A 22,829-nucleotide genomic window follows, 5' to 3' on the forward strand; every position below is an offset into this window, starting at 1 on the left:
AAATGCCATGTTAACTTATGCAAAGTTTTGGTAGCTGTTTAATTGTTAGTATGTTTTAACCTAGTAAATATTTTTGTTAAAAGCGCCAAATTATTCAGTTGACGGACTATTCTGCATTATTCTTGTCATAGCCTTTCTTGTACCCACCAGGCTGTCACTTACTGGACTGTCCCTGCCACGGTGCCACTTGCCTTTCGTCTACTGGTCATAGTTTTGCGGCATTGCTCCCTGGCCTGTCCCTTCGACTCTTCAGTAATGTATACATGCCGTAATTCCACTAGACTATAGACCCCTGGCTCTACTGGCCTAACACTGCAGTGGTCCCACAAACCTTCATCTGCCAGTCTTCCACTAGTAGCTCTTCTCCGTCGTTTCCCTGGTTTGTTTGCTCCATGGTTTTACAAAATGTTGATTGTTTGGTTCCACTCAGCTTTGCTGGCTGTGGTTCCGTTGCCTCCATGGCATCATTGGGCGGTGACAGCCATGGATCTGGTACCTGCTGATCACCATTGCCCCACTGGCTTGTGTGAACCAGGTCCCTGTTGGCTGTGACCCCAGGATCCAGGTGGTCTTTGTCTCTGTTGCCTGCGTCCTACTTGACCTCAGTGGCCAGTGTCGCCATGGCATGTGTCACCTCAGTCCCTGTGACCCATATAACCATCGCGCTGGACGTCTGGGTCACCCACGTCCCTGTGGCCTGTTTTGCTATTGTTCTAGCGGTCTGTGGCTCTCATGATCTGGAGATCTGTGTTCACCATGGTCCTGTTGGATTGTGGCTTCCATTAACCTGATGACATGTGGCTTTCATGATCTCAGTGGCACGTGGCCACTATGGATCTGGTAGCCTTTGTCACCATGCATTTGGTGGCCTGTGTCACCATGGATCTGGTAGCCTGTGTCACCATGGATCTGGTGGTGTGTCACCATGTCGCTGTGGCATGTGTCACCATGGATCTGGTGGTCTGTGTCACCATGGATCTGGTGGTGTGTCACCATGTCGCTGTGGCATCTGTCACCATGGATCTGGTGGTCTGTGTCACCATGGATCTGGTGGTGTGTCACCATGTCCCTGTGGCATGTGTCACCATGGATCTGGTGGTGTGTATCTCCATGTCCTTGTGGCATGTGTCACATTGGTTCCAGTGGTTTGTGCCTATCTTGCATCTGGTGGTCTGTGCTTCAATGGCCCTGGTGGGCTGTTCCTGCTGTGGTGCTGATACCCTGCGGCCTCCGTGCTCCCAGTGTCCCGTGGCCATCATCATCCGCAGGACACTCCTATATTTTTCTCCTGAGTTTCAACGGTAAGTGCTGGAAATTTTGATTTCTGTAGCCTTGAAGTCTTATTGGACTTGGTGTGTTGCTTAAAAGTCTGTGCTCACATGTCCCTGTGGCCACTGAAGCTGCTTTCTGTTGATGAGCTGTCTCTGCACTTTGTATACCTATGCACCTGTGGACCCCACAGCCACTGATACTGGCCTCTACTGTACAATGACCATAGTGGGAGACTAAGCCGAACTTTGCAAGCATGTACTGTGAAGACCCAGAAAATAAATGTCAACAGAAAACATAGTCTACAAGCTCCCTGACCCATGGTGTAACGCGTTACAGCATATGTTGAGTGACCTTGGGTATACGCACCACTCCCAATGGGTTATATGACGGAACCACACATTCCTTAACAACGGGTCCATTACAAGGCTTTAGTATTAACCACGCTTGTCTATATCATTAAAATCTTTACTACACATATGCCTTTACAATGAAAATGTAAGTCTTTTGCAGAGGAGTATAAAGTGTATATGTGTATATATATATATAATTTTACCTTATTGACCCTCAACCCCTTAAACCTAAAAATGCCCTTGCCACACAAGTACCCTTACCCACCCTAAATATACCCTTACCCACCCTACACCCTAAAAATGTGCTTGCCATCCATAAATCCAGACCCACCCTAAAAATACCCGAGTCTCTCAATATCTCACCCACCCCTAAAACCATAAAAACACACTTCCCCTAACATGTATGTATACATTTTCATTGTAAAGGCATGAGTGGTAAAGGCATATGCTTGGTAGAGGCATATGCATGGTAAAACTTTTAGTGGTAAAGACTAATGCATTGTAATGGACGTATGGTAAAGGTTATGTGTAGTAAAGATCACATTCTCCCCCTCCCCCCCTGTAACCACCTATCCATAGGCGCACCACACTCCATCTCTCTCACAATTTTAATGCCCGTGCATATCTGGCCTTCTGCCAAAGTCTGTGGCCTAAATTGTAATGAAAGTCTATATGTCCCTAAGTTTAAATGACAGCTGGCTCTGGCCTTAGCCAGTGTCCAGGGCTGGACTGGCTGTAGCGGGCATCAGACGATTCCCTGGGAGGCTGGACGGGATGGGGCTGATTTTGTTACAGGGGTGCGGTTTTGCAGCGATGCTGCAATATTGGCCCCCAGTAACAAACGCAGTAGTTCTTCACAAATGCAACGCCCCACCCCACTCAAAGGGGTTGGCCTGAAAAAATTGCCAGGGCTGCTTTGGGTCCCCAGTCCGACCCTGCCAGTGTCCGAGGTGGATAGTTTAAATGATAGTCGTTATGGGCCTGTAGCCATGTCTTGGGGTGCGCACTATAAATGTCAGTAAACTGTGGCATGCTATGAGCCGTTGGCCCCAAACTTTAGACGGGAGTAGTTTCTAGCCAGCTGTCAGTGTCTGGGCCCTAAATTCAAATGTAAGTGTCTGGGCTCCATTTTAATGAAAGACGATGTCTGGGACCTCGTTCTAAACAACTGTGGGCCCTAGCCTGCAGCCAGTGTATGTGCCCTAGCCTCCAGCCAGTGTATGGGCCCTAGCCTGCAGCCAGTGTATGGGCCAGCTATCTGAAAAACCTTTGAAGTAGGCAGAGCATGTGGAAAGAAGATGAGGATACTGCGGTGATTTGGCAGTTAATTGAGAGCGATGAGTCCAGTATGATGCCAAGGTTGCCTGCGTGTTCTGTGGGGGTGAAAGGGGTTTCCTGTGCGGGTGACCGCCAGGAGTCGTTCCAGGCTGAGGGGGTGGGTCCAGGATTAGTACTTCAGTTTTGTCAGAGTTGAGCTTGACACAGCTGCCTTGCAGTTAGTACTCGCGGTTGTGCCTTCGTTATTGACAGAGATGATCAACCAGATGTCATTGGTGTAGGAGTCCGTGGATTCTAACTATTATTGCGAGGGGGACCATGTAGGTGTTGAAGAGGGTGAGGGTCAAGGAGGAGCCCTGGGGCACTCCATAGCTGATCTCTGTAGGTTCTGATAGAACAGGGGTAGTCTGACTCGCTGAGTTTGGCCGGTCAGGAAGGAGTGGATCCAGTCTAGTGCATTGTCCCGGATACCGGCGTTGTGTTGTCTTGTGGTTAGGGTGTGGTTGGAGACTGTGTCGAAAGCAGTCGAGGTCCAGTAGTACCAGGGCTGCAGTTTCTTCCTGGTCAAGATGGGGACAGATATTGGTGGTGGCGACGAGGAGTGCGGTCTCGGTGCTGTGGTTGCTTTGCAAGCCTGAATGGGAGGTGTTGTTGCAGGGATTCTGCACATATACAGAATGAAGCACAGGAAAACAGGACCTCAGTGAATAGGGGTGTACCATCCTACCACATTAGTACCCAAAATCCCAAACCGACTAGCTATAGTGTCTCGTTCATTCTCCGACTACAGCTAAGCTACAAATGATTAGACAACCCAGAACACGTCACTCTCTCTTGGGAATCGCGGGAGCCAGACAACTCTTTCGCTCACTCACTCATACTTGTCCACAATGCGAGTAATCAGAGACGCTGTATAGTAATTCCATGGAATATAAGCGGGGATATCATTTTATAAAGACCGTGGAAAAGGACCAAAAGACCTAACCACCCTCCCCGTTGTAAGAAATAATTTATTATAAAAAAGAAGACCTCTAGTTTTTGTCAGCAGACCCCATACCTCAAGGCCTAGATGAAATGTCCACATCTCAGGACAAGCACAGCTCTTCTCTCTGTAAAGGTGTCTCTCCAAGTCCCTCAAAACATGTTTAGCTTGCAATATTAAAGCACACGATTTCTAGTTTTGCAGCTGTGAGTAGTATGGTATGTCTAGGTGCGAGGTACTGACCAGAACAGAATAACAAGGGGCATTCTTGATGGAGCTTGTACCTCGTGTGCAGGCTAAACCTCAGAGCACAGCAGAGAATCCGAAAAGCAGACAGTTCTCATGTGAAAGGGGCACAAAAAGAGTCTTATGAAATCCATGCATGCCGTGTCGTGCGCAAAAGCAGCCTCATGGCAGTGAAGTTCATGCTAACTTTGCAAATGTTGACAATGGACCCATAAGCTATACTACAGTGTCCATGATGTGGTTCGATGAACTCGGAGAGTTGGGCGTTGATGGCCTTCTTGATGACCTTGGCAGGGAAGGGGAGGAGGGAGATGGATCTGAAGCGCTCGAGGTCTGTCGCGTCGGTGGACAATTTCTTCAGCAGGCGGAGATGGTGGTGTGTGTTGATGGTGGATTTGAAGGTTAGGTGGGTTTCCGGGGTTTTGTTGTTCCTCCACCTCTTCTCGAGTCATCGGCAAGTGTGTCTGGACTCGTGGAGGACTGGAGTGAACCAGATGGCTTTCTTGGAATGTTGCTTGCCTGGTGTCTTCTTGAGGGGTGTCAGAGTGTCGGCGCAGTTGGAAATCCATCGGTGAATGTTGCGAGCTGCGTGTTGGTTGGTGTTGGTGGGCTGGTCGTGCCGAGGAGGTAGACGATAAGGGCAGTGGTGTACGTTTGTAAGAGTTCCGCCTGCCTCACAGTTAGAATTCCGGATGTGGTGCAGCTTGGTATCTCGCAACAGCAAAGGGGCCTTGCCATGGGGGGTGTGGGGGGGGGGTTTGAGTCATTATCTACAGGTGACTCGAGCTGATGAGTGTAGATAGGCCCCGGTGGAAATTCGAGAAGACCTGTTTCAAATGGTTTCTACTGGACCCTACTGGGCTTTAAAGCATTGCGGCGATGAGGAAAATTCCAGCCAAATCCAGTTGCATTTGGGAACGGGTTATTTGTTCCGCACACCTCTCCCCCTCTGCGTCGCTCCCTCCTTCGTATTGTTTCCGGGTGTCTGAGTTTTATGCTTTTAATTGCCCTTGACGTGCAGGTATTTTTAACAATCCCGTTTTGCTGCCCTCCTCTGGCATTAGGGTAACATCTCATACTTTATGGGACAATCGGGCAAAAGGACGGCGTTCGTGCTAGGCGGCCGGCTCGTGCCCTATGTCCCCAGGCCCAGCGCTCACGCACATCCCCAGCCCCAGAGCTCACGCGCACCCCCGGCCCCAGCGCTCACGCACACCCCCGGCCCCAGCGCTCACGCACACCCCCGTTCGGGTGCGTCTGCATCTGGTGTCCAAGCTCGGGGCTGTCACTCGAGGGCGCTTAGTGACTCCTACAGCCTGTCATCATTTCTACCGTATCCTAGTCTGAAACATGACACACGTACTAAGTTCTTGCTTATGTTGATCTTACGTTTCAAACCTTTCTTTGTTTTAACAAAATTATGAATCCGCTAATATTTCTTGGATGCTTTTATGCCCACGTGCCTTCTGCCCGTAGCTGTGTCCTCCGTCCCCTGCTCACCGCCAACCTTTCCTGGAGCGTGGAATGAGCCTTTGTAGGGGCTTTGTGGCCGACACCGCTGTCCATCGATTGATGACGTCGTTGCTGTTCCTAGAGAGGGCTGTGTTTACTTGTCTGTTGTAAACAGCTGCTGGCGGCAGTGACGGGTCACGAGCTTTCTAGAGGTCACACTAGGGTCTCTGTAGAGCACAGCCAAGGCCGGACTGATCAGATAAGGGCTGTTTCTTTATTTACTAAAGGGAGTGCAGCTGTGGGGTACCTCGGGGCCGGCTCGAGGGCGGTGCGACCGGTGCCACCGCACCAGGTGCTGACTTCGCATGGGGGCGCCTATTTGCTAGCTTATATTTTGCTTAAAAGCATCTACTGTTGTCTTCCTGGCCTCCAGCAATTCTCAATCATCAATTAAAATGTCAAGAAAACTCCTGTGATTAATGTTCTTCCAGGCGAGATCGGAGTTTCCTTTAGTAGAAGTTTTGACTCGTGGAAGTTTTGATTCATGGTAAGGCAGCGCAGAGGGTTAATGTGCCTGCTGAAAAGAATATGTACCAGGCAGATCACAAAGTGAATGTAATGTGAACAGATCAGTGGGTTACTGCTTTTGTCTGAGACTTCCTTTGTTAGTTGCAGTTACTGTGAGCTATTAACTGTCATCAAAGAACTGCGTGCAGACTTCAAGGTATAGATTAGAGCGTATAGATTTTCCCCCAGACTTTCATTATTCTAATGTTGCAGAAAGGGTTCATTTGGGACAAATCAGTTCTCCTTATTAAAGAGAGCCCCAATCCATTGTGTTACATTTTAAATTCAGAGTTTGTGCTTCTCCAGACCAAGTACTCTTCAACTCTACTGCCTACTGTATGGATGACATGTGAATCCACCCCCTTGTTGTCCTCTGTCTTATGTAACATTTCCTATACACTGATTTACACACCTATGGTTGATTGTCTCTGTGTAATGTGTGTGTTATGTAAAGTGCTCTGACACCCTTCACTTGTATGAGTGACGAATGATGCTATAAAATTAATTAAATGCATCTGAGAGAGAGTGGTTATGGAGACGGTTAAAGGGTGGTCGGGAGGGAATCCGTGGCGGAGGTGGTCATTGGGGGGCGCCAAAGAACCATTGTCAGACTGGGCACCACCAGTGCTAAAGCCTTCCCTGGGTGAATGCATCTGTTGCTTGAACCTGATGCAACCTACAAACATAGCTTTACATATGGCAGGTCGAGCAAGTATGTTCACCCTTCTAGGTCATTACTTAAAGGACCAAGCTCACTATTTACAGCAAGCATTGGCAAAGCCTATGGGTCTTGCCTATGCATGAGCTATTGTATTTTTTTTTGTTTCAAAGAGGCTCATCAGTGTCTCCCGATCCCGCCAGAAGGAACTGCCAAAGCCAGTAGGCCTCAAAGGCGAGACCCATTGGGATTTTCAATGCATGTTTATGAGGGAGAAAACTCAGACCGTATCTGCCGACTCAAACCCTAAACTCAAGTCAGAAGGGCCTGTTGCTATTGCCTAAAGTGAACAAGCATTGACAAAGCCAATAGGTCAAAGCTTTGTGGCCGCCGATTATTGCCTTTGCCAGATGCTTTTATAATGGTCCGTCATTGGCCAATCCCAGTAGAGGAGACCAGCTGTGCTGAAAGTATAAAACACATTGTTTTCTAGTCTTACAAGTTGTCCACCAGATCTCCTGTTGCAAAGTGACAACACACCATGGCGGCTGTCTGGAACGTATCAAAAACATTGTTTTCTAGAATTCCTTCCCTATTCTCAAGAAGGGCGCTACATTGGGTGATGCAATCTGATGACGCTTGTTATGATGTGGCATGATGCAACGTGGCAGACATCTTTGGAGCGTAGAAATGATAGAAAACTGTGTTACTTGATAACGTTGCATCAAGGAACGTGGTGGCGGTCTGAAAAGAATACTCTTACCTTGGCCGGTTGCCGCTCTGGACCAGGTCATTTTAAAAGCATCCAGCACTGTAGAGCAGCGGGGGCAGGAGGAGCAGCAGCGGCAGGAGTGACCACAAAAGGGGGTGCCAAGTGGGGAGGGGTTCGAAGCAACAGAGGAACAGATATTTAATAGATAAAAAGCGGAGTAAGATGTAGAGGGGTGGGAAAAATCCCGATGATCTGGGGGTTGGAGAGGAACAAGGAGAGCACAGAGTGGTGGAGGTGTGAAAGGGGAGCACCACACAACGGAGAACGGAGAGAAGAAATGAACACACGCGCTGCTGTGGAGCGCTAAAAGCAAAAGAAAAAGGAGTTCGCTGACTGCAAGTCATCACTCAAAAATATGATAAATAAGCTATACTCCAACGGAGGGACGAACACAATAAGAGGAAGGAAAGTCTTCAAACAAGACACAAGTAAATAAGAATGACAAAAAAGTCAACCAGTGATATTCAGAGGGCGGACTCTAATCCCACTGTAACTACCGGTATTTTTTACAATAGGTCTTTCAACGGCAGGTCATGGGGCTCAAAAGCAACATGTGTAGGTGTTCTAGTGCAGGCCTCCCAGGCCTGTAATACCTGCCAGTAACACTTAGTAAAGAACTCAAGGCCTACCCATTTGAAACATTTGCATAGTTAGGTCCTAAGGTGCCCCTGTAGACGCCAAGAAGTCCCAGAGGGCAATCTTGTGCCCTGTGAGAGAAAATCAACATAACATAAATTAAGAGCTCCCCGAGGTAAAATAAGTAAATACACTAGGTCAATTTAGGAGGGCTCCGGTGTAAATAATTGTATTACATTGTGGCAACTTTAGAGGGCTCCAGGGTAAAATATTTAAATACATTGGAACATCCTGTCCCACCTGCTCAGAACCATAGAGTCTCTCTATAGCTGTACTGGGGTGCGGATTAAAGTTGGAAACGGCTCTCTTGTGTCAAGAAGTATTTTTACAGGTCCAGGCATGAGGCAGGGATGTGTGCTGGCACCATATATTTTCAATGCCTTTATTGCCGACTTCTTCCCAGCCCTGGATGCAACAAATGGTCACGACTCCCGCTTCGGAAATTTTGCGCTGAACCACTTCCTCTAAGCAGATGACGTGGACTTGTGCAGCCAAACCAAAGTAGGCCTGCGGAGGCTGATAAACACGCCGCAACTGTGCGCCACGCAAAATGACTTCGTCATCAACAAAATTAAAATGAAGGTGCTGATGGTCAGCAAGCAGTCAAGAAGAATGTATCCTGGCACCTATGTACGCACACTCTGGATGCAGGAAAAGAATATAAGTACCCAGGAGTTTTGCTGGATAGTGAGGAAACTTTCAAGCAGTCGCTGCGAGCCATTACTAATAAGAGTAGCGCCTTAAACATGGCCTTCAATGCCTTATATAAAAGGGTGAAGGGCCCAACACTCAATCCATTACTGAGGGTAATGGTGGCAAAAGTTCTGCTATCATTAACCTACGGCAGTGAGGCCCTTCACGGCTGTCATTCTGTCCCGCTGGACAAACCTTAAGTAAAGGTATACCGGCGAGGCCTCGGCTCATCCCAGAGCTCCTCCCCCCACCAGGTACGCCTGGAGTTTGGCCTGTTGACACAATCGATTAGTAGGCGGGGTGCAACTGTCAAGTGCTGCCTATTGGCTATGCCAATGCTTGTTTTTTTATTTAAAGGACAAGCAGTGCTATCAGGCACCGGCTGCCAATTAGAGGTGTAGAGAGAGAGAGGTGTGTGTAGAGAGAGAGAGAGAGGTGGGTAGAGAGAGATGAGTAGAGAGAGGTGGGTAGAGAGAGAGAGAGAGAGGTGTAGCGAGAGTTGTAGAGGTAGAGAGAGGTAAAGGTGTAGGGGTAGAGGGGCAGAGAGTTAGAGAGAGGTGTAGAGAGGTAGAGAGAGATAGAGAAAGAGGTAGAGAGAGAGATAGGTAGAGAGATAGAGATAGAGGTAAAGAGAGAGGTAGAGAGAGAAGTAGAGATAGAGGGAGGGAGAGAGAGAGGTAGAGAGAGAGGGAGAGGTAGAGGGAGAGGCAGAGAGAGGTAGAGGTAGAGAGAGCGAGGTAGAGAGAGAGAGGTAGAGAGAGAGAGGTAGAGAGAGAGAGAGAGGTAGAGAGAGAGGTAGAGAGAGTGGTAGATAGATAGAGAGGAAGAGAGGTAGAGAGGTAGAGAGGTAGAGAGGGGGAGAGGTGGAGAGGTGGAGAGGTAGGGAGAGGTGGAGAGAGGGAGGTGGAGAGGTGGAGAGAGGTGGAGAGAGGTGGAGAGAGAGAGGTGGAGAGAGAGAGGTGGAGAGAGAGAGGTGGAGAGAGAGAGGTGGAGAGAGAGAGGTGGAGAGAGAGAGGTGGAGAGAGAGAGGTGGAGAGAGAGGTGGAGAGAGAAGTGGAGAGAGAAGTGGAGAGAGAAGTGGAGAGAGAGGTGGAGAGAGAGGTGGAGAGAGGGAGGTGGAGAGAGGGAGGTGGAGAGAGGGAGGTGGAGAGAGGTGGAGAGAGAGAGAGGTGGAGAGAGAGAGGTAGAGAGGTGGAGAGAGAAGTGGGGAGAGAGGCGGAGAGAGGTGGAGAGAGAGAGGTAGAGGTAGAGGTAGAGAGAGGTAGAGGTAGAGAGAAGTAGAGAGAGAGGTAGAGAGGTAGTGAGGGAGGGAGAGAGAGCGAGAGAGAGAGAGGTGGAGAGAGGTGGCGAGAGGTGTGGAGAGGGAGAGAGGGTGAGAGGGAGAGAGGGAGAGAGGTGTAGGGATAGAGAGAGGTAGAGGTAGAGAGAGGTAAAGAGGTAAAGGTAGAGAGAGGTAGAGAGAGGTGGAGAGGTAGAGGGAGGTAGAGTTAGAGAGAAGTAGAGAGAGAGGTAGTGAGGGAGGGAGAGAGAGAGGTAGAGAGAGAGCGAGAGAGAGAGGTGGAGAGAGGTGGAGAGAGAGAGGTGGAGAGAGGTGGCGAGAGGTGTGGAGAGGGAGAGAGGGTGAGAGGGAGAGAGGGAGAGAGGTGTAGGGATAGAGAGAGGTAGAGGTAGAGAGAGGTAGAGGTAGAGAGAGGTAGAGAGAGGTAAAGAGGTAGAGGTAGAGAGAGGTAAAGAGGTAGAGGTAGAGAGAGGTATAGAGGTAAAGGTAGAGAGAGGTAGAGAGAGGTGGAGAGGTAGAGGGAGGGAGAGAGGTAGAGAGAGGGTGGAGGAAGAGAGGGTGGAGGAAGAGAAAGAGAGAGAGAGGTAGAGAGATGTAGAGAGAGAGAGGGTGGAGGAAGAGAGAGAGGGTGGAGGAAGAGAGAAAGTAGAGAGAAGGAAAAGAAGGTAACACAAGAGAAAGGAGAAGAAACAAAATAGGAGAAAACAGAACAAGAAAGGGAACAGGAGAGAGGCAGCGAAAAAGAAAAGGGATGCAAAAGTAAAGGAAAAGAGTAAAACACTCAGTAAAGGAGTGGGAGAGAAGAGGCAGCTTGGGGAAAGAGCAGGAGATTTGATTCGATTTATAGACTTGTAAAGCGCAACGTATGCCCGAGGGCGTCTTGGCGCTGGAGTAGGTAGGAGTACTGAACTATTTGGCGGCCCTAGGAATTTGGCATTTCAGTTGGAAAACAGCCAGGGTTTTCAATAGCTTCCTGAATTTTTATCGGGCCTGCTTGTACCTGGGGATTGACAGTAAGTGCGAATGACCTGACCTTAGATTTCTGGTTGGTATATATCTTTGGAGATGTGTTCTTGCATACAAAGGTCCTGTGCCCTGTAGGCCTTATATGCTATGCATTGTGACTTGAATTTAATTCTCTTTTCCACTGGAAAAGAGAACATTAAAGATTATAGCTCCATATTAATTGCATCCCAACCTCTTAGCACAGCGCCTTCCCTTCACTCCCAGGCAGAAAACATCAATACCTGGTTAGACTCGGCTAGAGATAGTATTGCTCCGCTTCGCACCATCAAAAATAAAAGAGCTCACGACGCACATCGCTGGTTCTCGGACAAGTTGAAGTCCATGAAACTGGCTCTGCGTCAAACTGAGCGCAAGTGGAGACAGGAATCCTGCCCCCCAAGCAGCTCTTATTCACTGCCGCACTTAAGGATTATAAAAACGCTATCATTAATGCTAAATCTGAATATTTCTCATCTAAAATTTTGGCATCCACAAACAGGTCTAAAGACATTTTTTCAATAGTGGATGAACTTGTCAAACCTGATCGTGTTGTTGTCAAGCCCACTCCTTCCCAATCTTTATGTGACTCACTTAGGGCCTCATGTACGTAGCCCAATACCGGTCGGTAACGGCCGATTTTCGGTAATTATACCGTTACCGACCGGTATTTAGGCTGTTGACATGTAGGGGGCTCATTTCTGTATTCGGTAATTTACCGAAACGGTAAAATTACCGAATCGGTAATTTTACCGATTCGGTAAATACCGAATACAGTAATGAGATGTAGGGGGACTGTGTGGTGGGTGTGGGGATTCGTTATTTACCACCAACTAATAGTTGGTGGTAAATGACGAATATGTGTTAAAATGCATTTTTGTGCACTGTGAAGTGTGCAATGTGGCAGACATACATGCCCCTAGGGCATGTATGTGCGCCACATGTGCACACATGGCCGAATCGGGGGTGCAACAGGGTGTCAATGTGACACCCTGCCACCCTTGCATGTGCTCCTCCCATTACCGAATCGGTATTTACCGAATCGGTAATGAGGCATACCTTCCCATCAATGGGAAGGTATGCCTCATTACCGAATCGGTAAATACCGATTCGGTAATTACCGACTCACTCCGATTCGGTAACATTTACCGAATTTTTACCTACATACACTTTACCGATTCTTAAATACCGAATCGGTATGATTCGGTATTTTAGAATCGGTAAAGTGTATGCCACCTACATGAGGCCCTTAATGACTTTTATTGAGAAAATTGTTAACATCAAATTAAGTATTCACAATCCTCCTGCTCCTGTGGCCTTTTCTGCTCCTAACATCCACCCCTATTGCTTGGACTGTTTTCCTCTTATCACGCAAGAAGCCTTTTTCTCTCTACTCAATAGAGTGAAGTCAGGATCCCCCTCAGATAGTTGTCCTCCCTCTATTCTTCGAGAAGTTTATCTTTCCTGTCCGGCGCCCCCTCTGATTTTCCTTAACAATTCCCTCTCTCGGGGCATTGTTCCCAATCTTTTCAAATGTGCGGAGGTGGTTCCTATTTTAAAAAAAACAGGTTCTGATTCCTCCACTCTCAGCAATTTCCGTCCCATTTCATTGTTGCCTTTCCTGGGAAAAATCTTGGAGACCCATGTTGCTGACTGTCTCAGCACCTTTATTGAACAGTCATTTTATTTAGACCCCCATCAAGCGGGGTTTAGACCCAAGCACTCTACGGAATCTGTTATTCTGGCAGTTTTTGATGAGCTCCGTAGAGGGGCCGACTTGAGTTCCACGCAAGCCCTGGTACTCTTAGATCTTTCGGCTGCGTTCGACACGGTCGACCATGCTCTTTTGGTCGATCGGGTCGAGAGCGCCGGGATTCGGGGTCCCCCGTTGGATTGGATCTCCTCATTTCTCTGTGACCGCTTTCAAGCGGTTCGTCTGGCCAGTTTTCTGGCTCAGAAAAAGAGATTGACATGTGGTGTCCCCCAGGGCTCGGCACTCTCCCCTCTCCTTTTCAATCTGTACATTCTCCCTTTAATTTCGGCCCTCCAAAAAAGAGAGGAGACTGTCTTTAACTATGCCGATGATCTCCAATTCGTTTTTCACATTGACTCTTCTCCCTCCTCTATTGATAATTTTCAATCTGTCATGCTATTTATTAGCAACTGGATGAGTGCCAGCCAGCTTAACCTTAACCCAGATAAAACTGAGCTGATCCTCACGGGGGACCCAGGGAATCCCTGGAATTCCAACTTCTGGCCTGACTCCCTGGGTCGTCCACCATCTCCAGCGAAATCAGTCAAGAGTCTGGGTATTGTAATCAGTAGCGATCTCTCGATGAAAGCACAGATTAACTCTGTGGTATCTGCCTGTTTCTTCCATCTTCGAAGAATTCGCAAAATTACCAGATTCCTGACCTTTGAGGCTCGGACTCAGGCCGTTCTTGCCTTGGTGATGTCGCGTATTGACTATGCTAATTCCCTCTACGCCGGCATTCCCGCCTATCAATTACATCAACTTCAACTGGTACAGAACCAAGCCGCATGACTTGTGTACGGCCAACCTAAATTTCACCATGTGAAACCCCTTTTGAAGGACCTTCATTGGCTCCCCGTATTTCAACGTTGCCTTTTCAAACTAGGATGCACCAGTTTTTAAAGCTCTCTGGGATCATGGCCCGACTTTCATTAGGTCTAGACTGTCACGCTATACCCCTTCTCGTTCACTACGCTCTTCAAACATGAACCTTCTGACGCCTTGTTCCTTTAAGCGCAAGAAACACGGTGGTCTTTGTTTTTCATTCCTGGCGCCTCAGTTTTGGAACACCCTTCCCTCTGATCTTCGCTCATCCTCTTCCTATGCTCAGTTCAGGTCCGCTCTTAAGACCTGGCTGTTCATTCAAGCTCATAATTGAACATTTCTTTTCTCTCTCTACTCTCGTTATGCAACTGTCTGACTCTGCTTAGCGCCAAAAAAACGGTTGGTGAACGTGCACTGAATAAATGTCTTTTAACATAACATAACATAACTGGAAGCCAGTGGAGGTCTCTCAACCGATGGGAAACTGGTTCGTATTTGGGTATATCTAAAATTAATCTCGCTGCTGCATTCTGCATTCGCTGAAGCCTCAGTAGGAGTTGAGACTGTAACCCCACATATAGCGCGTTGCCGTAATCCAGTCTCGAAAGGGCCAATGCTGTGACCACTGTCTTCAGTGCATCTTTAGGGATGAACGGGCTGATTTTCCTGATCATTTTCAGGATGCCCCAAAACGTGGAGGCAAGTTTGTTGATCTGACATTCAAATGTCAGTCTTTCATCGAATATTACCCCCAGGTTTCTGACCTTTGGGACTGGGGTGGGGCATTCACCCATATCAACTGGCCACCATCTTGGGGACCAGAAGGAGGTGTTTGTCCCTAATAGTAGTACCTCGGTTTTTTTCACCGTTCAATTTAAGGCAGTTTTTCTGCATCCAAGTGTTTATCTGTGACATACAGATATTAAATTGATCGGCTGTCTCATCGATGTTATTTGAGATTGATACCACCACCTAGGTGTCGTAGACGTATGATATTACCTAGATACCACATTGCCTGATGATCGCTGCCAGAGGGGCCACGTACATATTAAACAGTGTAGGACTCAAGGATGAGCCCTGTGGCACCCCACATGGCAGAGAGAAGGATTTAGATGCTGATCCCTCTACTTCGATTACAAAGGATCTGTCTGCTAAATATGATGACAGTAGGGTAATGGCATTGTCTTGGAATCCGAGCTCAGCTAGTCTACCAATTAAGATCTTATGATTAACAGTATCGAAGGCCGCCGAGAGATCCAACAAGATCAAGGCGGCCTTCTTTCCTGCATCCAGAGTTCTTCTGAGCTCCTCCGCTGCCATAATCAATACCGTCTCTGTCCCATGGCCTTCTCGAAAACCATATTGTGAGTGGTCCAAGAAGTGTCCCGCGGTGATATATGTTGAGATCTGCGTATTAAGTAGCTTTTCCAGCACCTTAGATGGAAACGGGATCCTAGAGATAGGCCTGTTGCTGCTAGGTTCATTGGGATCAAGGTTAGCTTTTTTCAGTAGTGGTCGGACTGAGGCTGACTTCCATGCCATTGGGAATGTGCCTGGTTGTATTATATCCGAGAATAATGCTCTAAGTTGCTCGCTGAGCATTTCTGGCAATAGGTGGAAAACCTTGGGGGGGCACGGGTCAGAGGGTGCCCCAGACTTGGTAGTGTTTAACACTTTGGTTATCTGTTCCATTGTAGGTCCAGAAAAAGTAAAAAACTTGTCCGAGGCCTCTAGTCCTAGCCTCAGTCCTTCATCCGAAGCGGTGTTGTTCTCCGAGAGTGTTCTATAAACAGTCTCAACTTTGCTTATAAAAAATTGACCTATGGTGTTACAGAAATCTGGGCTGAAATTTTTTCGAGCATTCATTGGGAGGTTTGCCAGTTTTTTTACTGTGTCAAACAGCTCTCTACTGGTGTTCTTAGCCTCCTGGATTTTCTTTGTAAAATATTTGCTCTTTTCCTCGATTATCAGTTTCTTATATTCTGTCAAGGTATATGAGTAGTCAGTCTTTCTTGTCTGGTCATAGTTAGCTCTCCACTTCTGACCTTCTACATTCTTTTTTTTTTTCCACTCGTAGCATTTCTGAGAACCAAGGTTCAGAAGGCTTTTTCCTTTTTGGCATGAAGTTCTTTTTGGGAGCTGTTGTGTCTAGTGCTGTTTTAATCCAAGTGGTAATTTTATTAACCCCAGAGTTAGCGTCTGAGTCTAGGTTTGGCTTTGAAGCGCTTAATTGGGCATGTAATTTAGGAATGTTTATTCGGAAAGAAGGGGGAAGGAAAGCATGGGAGAAGGAAGGCAGGTTAAGATGAGGACGGGCAGGTGTGACAGGAGGCAAAAAACCAAGTGGGAGGGGTGGGGGGAGTGCGGCCCAGAGCACACACAGCGTTTCCCTTGCGGAAGCGAACACGAGCACCACCATTTGGCTGCAAGTTAATTACAGATGGTTTCAAAGCTTGCTAATGCAAGGGAATCGCCTAACGTGCATGCATTGCCATTGAAAGCAATGCAATGCATGCATGTTTTTGGCCTAAAAACCAAATCGATTACAAGAGGTTTCCTCCTAGGTAGCGTATGCGCGCTGCATAGGCGAGACCTAAAAATTGACATGTATATTTGTAAAGCGCACGTATCAACCTATGGTATCAAGGCACAAAATAACAGATGTTTATTGTATCTGTCCTGAAATGGCCATTAACAAGACTCACCTGCTTAGAAGCGCACTGAACCTCAATGCGACCCACACATGAAGGCAGGCTGTTATAGCCTGCCTGCAACCTGATGACCCTAAACTGAACTCTCGATTTGCAAAATGCCTAATCGGATTCAAACAAAAAATATGCAAGCTAGAAAATGTGCGGAGCATGGCTCAGCAGCCCAGTGACAATTAGAGAACAAAAATTCTGTTCCTGCTCCTGGGACTACGATGCTAGCCAGGGACAGGACTCGGCTCGCCCCCTCAGGTCAACCTGGCCTCACATGACTCTAGAAGACCGCTTTATGAAGCTGGCGTACTTCTGCTTACATTGTTATTAAGCGGTTATCTTACAGAATAAAAACTCAGTTCCTGCTCCAGGGGTAAGGCTGCCAGCCAGGGAGAGCAATCATACCATACCCCAGGCTATCCTGGCGTCAAGTGACTTTACAAGAGTACTTTATAAAGCTGGTGTCTTTATTAATCTGCTGAGACAGCTTTTTGAAAGCAAAACTCTGTTCCTGCTCCAGGGGCCCGTCTGCCAGTCAGGGAGAGAACTCGTGCCACACCCTCAGTGTATCCTGACTCCACATGACTTCATGAGCACTTTACAAAGCTGGTGTACTTGCGGTCATGACGTTAGTAATGAACTCAACTGGTGTATTTAGAGATACCTTGACATCTTTTTTTTAATTTATTATTATTATTATTTTTTTTTTGTAGCAATCTCCTTTTAAACTGACTTTTTTTTAACTTGAATGTTTTGTACATAAATATTTATTAACCGATGCAAATAAAGCTTCCTTAGTTACTTTAAAAACATACATTGTGACAGTTTAGAAGGGCTCGAGTTTAAAAATATTTAAATACATTGTAGCAAGTTAGGAGGAAGCCAAGGTAACATTTTTAAATACAGTGTGTCAATTTAAGAGGCCTCCAGGGTAACATTTTTAAATACATTGTGACAAGTTATAACTTAAACTCTGATAATTTAGGAGTGCTCCAGAAAAAAGTCATGAAGCAGGTTGGGACAACGTAAATTCCCTCCAAGATAAAGTAATCGAGGGTTTATCAGATTCAGCGTAGAGCGCGCTGTGAATAGAGCAAGGCGCTACAGTCCGAGCTCCTGTTGCCACAGTCGTCCTCTTGATAGATTATCGTGACGGAAGCACTGATTAGGATAAGTGCATTTTCCTTTGGAGGTCGAAGGAGGTATCGTAATGGCCACGAGTTGCATGTTCCTTCTTTTCCACACTCTGAAGGATGTGGTAAGCGCTGCAGGCACGTGGCTTCCGGCAGGGGCGAAAGAGAAGTACCGCGCAGCTTCGTGCACCCCTGAGGGAGTATGGTCTCTGAGGCGCTGCCCACAGATGTGCCTGAGATCCCCACTGCTAAGGGCCCTTCTAAAGGCTCACTTGGCGCTGTTACCTCTGACATGCCGCCATTTTGTGGTCTGGCCACTTTTTAATCCTCCGCAGTTTTTTCTTAACACATGTATTCAGCAGCCAGTGCCCTCTGCGTCTACGGCTAGAGAACCCCCACTTAAGTAACTTAAATTAGTTGTTTATGGGCCTCCTCTGCCTGGGGGTCTTCAGACAAAATGCTGATGAATAGTATTGTTATGGAATTCCATGGCTGAGGGGTGTGGGTCGTGGGTTGGAAGGCACAGCTAAGGAACCATAGAAAGGGAAATTGTGAATAATGAACAGTGGCGGCTGGCACAGATCGGGGGTGGCTGGGGATGGAGGGAATGTAAAACAAATAAAAAATAAACCTTACCTTATCGCCGCCTCGTCTCTCAGTCTCTCCTCCGCGTCAGGACTCGGGCGGAACAGGAACCAGGAAGCACCCAGCCTCCCGTGACCCATCACAACACTGCTATGCAGCGTTGTGATTGGTCTGAGCGCTGTGGTTCAACACTCAACCAGGGACTACACACAAGCTGTACTGCATCCTGCATGAAGAACATGCAAAGTGCGCATGAATGTTTGGTTGGCCCGAGGGGGCTGGCTAACCATTCAGGCGCACTTGAAGTGAGAAAACCACTTGTCCCCTGCCCTGCTTTGAGAGCAGAGCCGCCCCGCCAGCAAAGCATCAGGAACAAATAAAATGATAACATCCAGTTATCATTTTATTTTTCCTTTATTTACACTGCTTAAAAGCCAGGGGCGGCTCCTCCATGTGGGCGGAGGAGCGTTGCCCCACTGCTTTCTCACAGTGCAAGAAGCATAAACCATTATTTATAATACCATTTTATGTTTCTGCTTCTCACACTGTGAGAAAGCAGAAGGGTTTGGTTGGGGGCGGGTGGCTGCGCGTTTCTGCTCTAGGGCAGGGGAGGAGTGGTATGCTTAATGTGGGCCCTGAAACCAGTCATGCGCACTCTCCCTTTTCTCCATGTAGGCTGCATGCAGCCTACATTGAGAAAATGGCCTCCCCATTGACGCCTGTGTGGTTGGCATCCCAAACAATCACAACGCTGCCATTGCAGTGTTGTGATTGGCTTAGGGGAGGGAGGCTGCCGGCTTCCTGTTCCTACAGAGGCAGGAAAGCAGGAGCAGACTGAAGACGGGGGACCTGGGAAAGTAGGTACGTATTATTTATTATTTAAGGCTTCCCCCGCACAACCCCCCTTCCCTTGTGACCACCAGACTATCCCACCCCGCATCCCCCCCCCCGTTAGCCATGCTAGCTGCAACTGATAAAAGAAGTGGGGTGACGCTCCTCCGCCTTAGCGGAGGACCCGCTACTGCTAATGAAAGAGGATAAAAAGAGGAAAAATAGAAAAAGTGTGCTTGAGAGAGAAAGGTAAGGAAGAAAATAAAGGATGAGAGACAAAAGATTTGTAGATAGAAAGAGGAAAGGAAGGAAAGGGGAGAAAGGAAGGGTGAATTGAAGGAACCATAAAAGGAAAAAATGAAGAAAAGATGTAAGGAAAGGTGAAGGAATGTGGAAAGGGAGACAGGATGGATAGACTGAAGGAAGCATAAAAGGATGGATGAAAGAGTGAGAGGATGAATGAGGGAAGAATGAAGGGCACGTGGGAAAGAGTAAAGTATGGACAGATAGATGCATGGATATGTTGATTGGCGGATGAATGATTGGAAGGATAGGAGGGTGAATTAGATTGATGGACTGAATTGTGGAGGCGTGGACAGCTGAATTGATGAAAAGGATGGGTGGATGGATAGAAAGATGGGTGGATGGATAGATGGGTGAGGGGAACTTTCCTAAAGGCGGTCAGGTCTGCTCGCTTTGCATACTCGTCGTGATTAGAGTTCCGGCCCAAGTGGGGGATAATTGAATTCTCTGATTACTCCTTGCTCTGCCTTTCACCCCTTCAGGAGTCTTGGGAGCTCGTGCCTACCTCGTGCACAACTCGTGGGGTCCTGCTGACTCCAGCTAGAACACTGGTCCCTCATTCACCACACATCATGCTGCAGTTAGGACTTGTAACCAGCAACGCACGCTCTATCCACTAAGGGGTGCCTCTGAGGCAGCAGGCCAGGAGTATCCTCTCGCAGTAAACGTCTGTGATCTTTAGTTCCATCTACTGCATGGCCTGCGTGGAGCTTTGTACCAGTAATACATCTTATTCGTGGGTTTATAAACAACCCATTCCAGCTATGAAATATTCGCTTATCCCTTCTCTGCCTTCCCTGCTCCAATCCCTTGAGTTCTCATGCAACACTGTCTACTGTCCCCCTCCGAAAACAAGGATCGCAGAATCTCTAGCAAAATTACATTTTGTTTTTGATGTACTCCCTTTCACCTGGAAGAAAGATTTTTGTGGCTGTTTCTTGCAATCTGGCATCCTCTTGTACCCAACTGTAGTGGTGCCTAAAGGCCTCAATCAAGTACCAGTCTTGTGACTACCAAAAACAAACTCAAAACGAATTCTTCTTGCTTCATATTTCCACGCTTGCCCACCCACCTACCCCTGACAACTAGAAACTTTAGTTGAGTAGTAGCCATGGTGCAAAAACATTGTCCCACCTTTTGCATGAGAAAATCAGGAAACAGACTTATTAGACATGTTTCACTCTCCGCACGGCGAGAGATAGATTTTCTGAAGATCGAGCCCTGGGTCACAGGAGCCTCCAGAGAAAAGGCGACGGTCAGGGTGGGAATCCATCTGAAGTTTCCCAGGTCCATGCCCGAGGTGCTCATCAATTCCAGGTTTCTTCTTTGCATTTGAGGATTTTTAAAACGGGCTAGCAAGTCCCAAAAAGCAAAGCAAATGCCTGGACTGGATGAGCTACTCTCAGATCACGCACAACCCATGGAAAGGCGGCCGCATCATGACCTGGGGGCAGGAGCATGCCAGGTTTTCTGGATATCCAAATGAGATACCATTACATACAAATAATCAATCAGGTTTATTCTTGCAGCATTTTTATGGAAATCAGTAGAAATTCCCTAAGAATTCCCTAAGCTCCTTTAAGTTTTCTCATTCTCAGTCTGGTGCTCCACCCATAGCTCATTGCTGACCTGAGTCCTGCTGCTTTCATAATCTCTTTCCATTCCAGTCTGGTGTTTCCTATATTGGACTCTTCCTAGCTCTGCATAACTCCTCAAATAGATCCTGCAAAGGATGGAAATTGGAATTATTTAGTCAGTGGTTATCCTGAAAGTATGTCGCGATTACTAACTGTGCGGACTGGGGCTGGGTTCCCCTGCGAGACCAGGTTCAGGGGTGAGTCTTGGGTCCCGTTGGAAGCCAGACCCTGTCTGAGAGCCAGGGTTGGATCCACGAACGAGGTCCAGAGCAGATCCGATTTGCCGGCTCTCATGAGCGGTGCATTTCAGATGAGGACGCCTTGGTGCGCTCCCTCAAGGGCCTTAGATGGATTCAGTGCTTAGCCAATGTCTCCAACCCCTGACCAAGCTCAGGCACATGCTGCTGTTTGGTCAGCCGTAATCAGAGCTTTCGTTGTTGGGTGGTCATTGCTCCACCTCGCGACTGTTTTACCACGTTGTACTTTGGCCTTCCTAGCAACGAAGAGGTTACGAAGGGAATGGAGTTAAGCCATTCACATGGGCTTTGTCCTGAATGTGGAGCCAAAATGTTCTGAACAGAATATCAATTCACAGGCTTGTGGCGGGTGATCAGATTCACACGGCCGAACCCCGTTATCTTGCAGTATTTCATTTGTGTCTGTAGTTGCCGGTGGTGAGCACCGGTACTCATTTTTGAGGACTTCACAATACGCAGTCGTGGTATAATGCAATCCTGGCATTAGGCAGCACTGGTGGAAGACTGCTGAGAGAAGCTCTGGGCCCTGGCACGTGCTTTTTCACCAATTTCACCCTATGATCGACTTTGTGTGTTTCGCAGAAGGATGAACATTTCCCACCTTTGAAACTTCCTTCTTCAGGAAGAGCCTTTTCTGTCTGAGACCTTCTATGAACCCCCAGCCCACGGAGACCTATGCCAAGACACCTTCTTTAGGGAGTGAGTACCTTATCCCAGCAGTCACTGTAGGGTTACCCCGCTGAGATCCTATGTAACGTCAGATCTTAAGCAGCGCTGACTCTAATAGATCAGAAAGAACACACAAGGTCAGGCCTACCTGCTCGCAGTCTCCACTGACTCTGGAAGGCGCGTATCGCATGGTCCAAGTAGCCCACATGCCAAAGGGGCCTTAATCAGAAGTGGTGCAAGCCTCTTTCCCCATCCAGGTGAGAACTCAATTACCATGAGCAACCAGAAGCTATTGACAAAGTATCCTGATCCATGAGCAGGCATCGGTTTGCTCTCCCCATAAATACTGAGAGGTGATACAGGCGTTTTTGGTCCATAGAATCAGAGGACATTGGCACGTTGACCTTTCAGTTCACCTTCAGCGCAGGGAATAGACAAGTCCCAGCAACCACTGGACTAAAGACCACCTCTAGAGCGCAAACCTTCACCATTGAGAATGGACCAGTCCCAATAATCACTGCCCCCATCTATTCCCTGCCTGGGGTGTAACACACATACACCTGGAACACAGAGAATGGACCATTCCTAGTAATCCCTGGGCACTTAACTTTTCTCTACCTGGGGGAAAACACACATGTGCACCTAGAGCACAGCAAGTGGACTTGAGCACAGCGAGTGGACTTGAGCACAGGCAGTGGTCCAGTCCTTGTAATAACCGGCCACCTAAGTTTTCCCTGTCTGGCATGTAACACACGTGCACCGGAAGCACCAGGAATGGACCAGTCATAAGACTCACCGGGCCTCAGACCATGTGCTGCCGGGCCGTGCACGCCTCTCTGGTTTCAGATAAGCCTTTCTACCTCTCTTTTCCTGCCGGACTCTTGTCCACGGCTGAGATTTATCTGCCGTGGGGATTGCAGCGTGAACAGGCGAGTGCCCCGTTTCTT

The 22,829-nt window shown here is 47.8% G+C and overlaps 1 protein-coding gene across 1 annotated transcript in view; it reads left to right on the forward strand.

The window, feature by feature from the left end:
- SMPD1 (sphingomyelin phosphodiesterase 1) overlaps positions 1–22,829 on the forward strand; it is a 106,026-nt gene that overhangs the window by 20,234 nt on the left and 62,963 nt on the right. The gene's annotated exons all lie outside the window — the stretch shown is intronic.

Source organism: Triturus cristatus, chromosome 8 (assembly GCF_964204655.1).
Source record: "Triturus cristatus chromosome 8, aTriCri1.1, whole genome shotgun sequence".
In the NCBI taxonomy this organism is placed as follows: Eukaryota; Metazoa; Chordata; class Amphibia; order Caudata; family Salamandridae; genus Triturus; species Triturus cristatus.